A 4,687-nucleotide genomic window follows, 5' to 3' on the forward strand; every position below is an offset into this window, starting at 1 on the left:
ATTTTTGAGAAATACCGAAATTATACTAATATCGACTTTATTTAAAAAAGTCACTTAGATTTTTGTAATTGCAATTTAAAATAAAATCAATTCAAAGAAAATACTCAACGGAAAATAAAGATGTTGTTCGAATATCAAATTAATGGAAAAGAAAACTTCTAGGAAATCGATTTCACCTAATCCCTCACTATGTTTTACTCATCTTAACTAATTGAATTTAACTCTTTATATTTGTTAGCAAATATCTAATTCATTCAAAAGCCTCTTACGATAGTCAATTAAAAATTATTCTTGTTCATCATTTTATACAAAAGTATGCAAATTAATAAAACAAGAAAGTAATAAAACAAATGATTTTAATATTACATAGGTTCATACAAGTTTTTCGATCTCTATATTTACCTATGTCGAAATATCTAAGATTTATCTTATAATTCCCTCTTTTAATAGCAAATCACAAGATCAAAATCATTTAATTAATGGCCAGTTAATTAGAAGCAATAAGTTCAGAATAAATCAAACAACCATAGAAGAGAATTATTTCAAATTAATATAGAAAATCAAGCATAGTTCGCGAACTAGATTCTATCATTTTTTTAGAATAAAAAAAATTTAGTTCATACTAAAAATTAAATTTAATATAAATAAATTCACCATAATTTTTTTGGTCCGCATCTCAGTCGCAGCGTCTTCAAAGTTCAAACGAAAGAAAAGAAAAACTGCCGTTTTTCGTCCGTTTTTCTGCTCCGTTTCCCTCTTTCCCTTTTTTCTTCCCTGCGTTGTGTGTTACGTTGCTATCTCCTTTTTCGGAAAACGAGAATGCAAATTAATTCTTCTTCTTTTTCTTTTTTTTCCCGTTCGTGCGTGCAGAAGCCAGGAAACCGCAGACTCAGCATTGGCCCCTTTTCGTCCGCGTAGCAAATACCGTTTCGTGCGTGCTGAAGCCAAGAGTCCAGCTATCCCACGCAAGCCAGCCAAGTCAAACTGAAAGAGTCCGTTTCGTTCAGGAGTCCACTTCTACATCCTTCCAGCGTCCAAGTCAAACCAGCCTTGCATCTCATTTCCAAGTCAAAACCAAAAGGGCTCCACGCGTGAAACTCTCATAAAAACCAAACCGCCAAAGTCATTCTCTACCCCCTTCTTTTCGTCAATAGAAACCCACATAAAGCCAAAATTTCATGCGTGTCCATTATACTCCAAGAGCTCCCAGCGTCTTGCTTCCTTTTGCCAAATCAAACCTCACGCATGCGAAAAGGTCCCTCTACGTAAAACTCTCTCTTGGCTTTTATTTCTCAAAGTGCCTAATTCTTCATTAAATGAGAGAGAGTTACCAGACAATGGGCTGTCAAAATTAGAATCTTTCATTTTCTTCAAATTTAAAATAAAATTTAAATAACTATGAAGCCAAAAATCAACTAAAATAAATAAATTTAGATTAAAGTTAAAGTTAAGAAGTGATAAAATATTCTAAATTATGCAAGTCATCAGACACTAAACTGTCCACTCTTCTCATGCTCTCAAACAATACTAAATGGTTTGTTAAAGTTAGACTAAATAAATAAATTTAGACTAAAGTTAAAGTTAAGAAGTGATAAAATATTTTAAATTATGCAAGTCATCAGACACTAAACTGTCCACTCTTCTCATGCTCCCAAACAATACTAAATGGTTTGTTAAAGTTAGCTAGACTAAATAAATAAATTTAGACTAAAGTTAAAGTTAAGAAGTAATAAAATATTCTAAATTATGCAAGTCATCAGACACTAAACTGTCTACTCTTCTCATACTCCCAAACAATACTAAATGGTTTGTTATCTGAAGATAACATCATGTTAAGTACCTCATAAGCTTCTCTTGGGGGTAAGAGTCTTCTCACCTTCTCCATGTCCCACCATTTTATATGGCCATCTATCAGATCAGATACCGTCCAGTTCAATTGAGTTTGAGTAATAGAATCAGAAACTGGAACCAGTTTATGATTAGGCAACCAGTAGTCTGACCAAATATTAATGTTCTTTCCATCTCCTACCTCCATCTGCACTCGTGTAGTAATAAGCTCTTAGCCTCCCATATACCATCCACACATAAGAGGTGTTGTTCCTAGCTTAGCATCTTTGAAACTCGAAGAAGGAAAATACTTAGCTTTGAAAATCTTGTGTAGCAACTTGTCTTCCTCTTTAAAAATTCTCCATCCCTGCTTAGCTAAGAGTGCCATATTAAAGGTCTTTAAATCTTTGAAACCCATTCCCCCATGAGCCTTTGAATCACATATTTTCCTCCAATTAATCCACCTTATCTTGTTTTCCTCTTTCTTTTGGCCCCACCAAAATTTAGCTATTAAGCTCTCCAACTCGTACACAAAGAAGCTTGAAATTTGAAACAACTCATTGTGTAGGTGGGACTAGAAAGGGGCTATAGCTTTGATAAGTACCTCTTTACCCCCTTGTGATAAAAGCTTCCCCTTCCACCCTTGTAGTTTTTGCCACACCTTATTCTTTAGTTGAGTAAAAGCTTGATATTTCCCTCAACCCACCATGGGAGGGAGTCCCAAATATTTGTCATAATTTTGGCTCTGCTGGACTCCCCAAAATTGCATGATCTCTGCTTGTTGACTAGGGAGCACATTTTTGCTAAACACCATGAAAGTCTTATCTCTATTCACCTTTTGTCCTGAGGCTTTTTCATAGACCTCCAGCAGATGAAGAATACCTATATTAGTCCATAAGGTGGCCTTGCAAAACAAGACACTATCATCTGCAAACATAAGTTGATTAACTTTTGGAGCACCCCTGCACACACAAATCCCCTCTATTGCCCCTATCATATTAGCATTCTGAAGAAGAGAAGTTGGCCCTTTAGTACAGAGAAGGAATAGATAAGGGGAGATGGGATCCCCTTGCCTTAAGCCTCTAGTAGGATAGATTGGACCCTTAGGCTCTCCATAACAAACTCCACTTCTGCTGCCACTTCCACTTTTGAAAAAGCCTTTTTTGCTCTCAAGTGGGATGTCAACGTGGCAACCTCGTTATTCTTTTTCTAAACTATACATATTCTAAGTGATATAATTTATCTTTATTTTTGTTTAACTTCATTGTTAAATCTGATTTAAAATATTCTGTTTATCCAACCCGATTTCATCAAGTTTCCAATCATTATCCTAAGAAAAATTCTATACACTACACTGCAATCCTATTTTCATCCTACTATATAAGATGTGACACATTTATCGTCATTGGATGATCTTTTATGAGATAACTCTTTATCATCCAATGGTGATAAATTGATAAATGTGCCACATATTACATAGTAGGATCAAAATGGGATGGTGGTGCGGTATATGCCATTACTCTTATTTACAAGACTCATTTTGTTAATTTTATTTTGAAATTCAAATTTTATAATTTTCACATATCAATAAGTGACATGTAGAGAAACAATTTTTTTGTAAATTCTTTTCAAATAAATTTAGCATTTTTCAAAAAAAAAAAATTCTAATCAAAGCGGGTGATTAAAAGAAACGAAAAGGAACTTATATAAATGTGCTAGGTTATAGTTAATTAATTAATCTTCATTTACAGTGAGAAATTTAATTGAAAACCATAGATGTAGGAAAATAGAAAGAATGATCAGATATAGGTCACCCAAACTCAAACTCGAAGTACTCCAATTCTGCGACTCCAGATCGAGTTTAAACGAGCGAGTATCGCATGAGCAATCGTACAAATTGATTTATATAGCCCTACTTGGGACATGAGGCATGGGCATGCCACGCTATTAGTTTTTCAAAAGTATAAATGTTCGAAGTGAGATAATTTATCTTTATTTTTGTTTAACTTGGTTCTTAAATGTTATTTAAAGTTTTTTGTTTATTTTTCAGTTTCCAATCATTATCACAATATTAATAATCCTCAGGAAATGCAGACAACAATTATAATGTCATAAAACTTTTTTTTGTTTGTTTGTTTTAATAAGCAAATAGTATGGTTCAATTTATATTTTGAAACTTATTAGGAAAATATGTCGATTAAAATTATTTCTAATCAAAGCGGACGATTAAAATTAGAAACGAATAGGACATTATAATAGATGTGCTAAGTTATAGTTAATCAATTAATCTTCATTTACAACAAGAAATTAAATTAAAAACCATAAATGTAGGAAAATACAAAGAGACATCAAATATATATAGTTCACCTGATTCAGAATCCAACGGTATGGTGTTGACTGCTTAGTGTGCCTCCAATATATATATGCACATGCTCTCCCATCGGTGTCTTTTTAAGAATACCTGTTTAAGACAAACAAAATATTAGTAGTCACATGGTTAAGGTATAAATGATGATCTATACCCCATATAAATATCAGGCATTTTTCAGCACTCAAAATCCCATATAATTGCTACATTTGATCGTTTTTGGTGATTTTTAGTTTGCTGCATTTTCGACGAAATTAAGCTTCACTTTTGATCAATTTCAGCGATAGGCAAAAATCATCGCAAAAAGCTATTATTCCTGGTGATTTTAGTCTGTCGCAAATGTCCTAAAAAATGACGGAAATGTCGTTTCCATTTACCATTAAATCGTTGAGAAAAGTCAATTATGGTGATATATATCATCGCAAAAGGTTAACAAATCGCCAAAAATGACTATCTTTTTTCCAGCGATTATGAATTATCGTCGCCATTATA

This window comes from Juglans regia, chromosome 13, assembly GCF_001411555.2.
Source record: "Juglans regia cultivar Chandler chromosome 13, Walnut 2.0, whole genome shotgun sequence".
Lineage (NCBI taxonomy): Eukaryota > Viridiplantae > Streptophyta > Magnoliopsida > Fagales > Juglandaceae > Juglans > Juglans regia.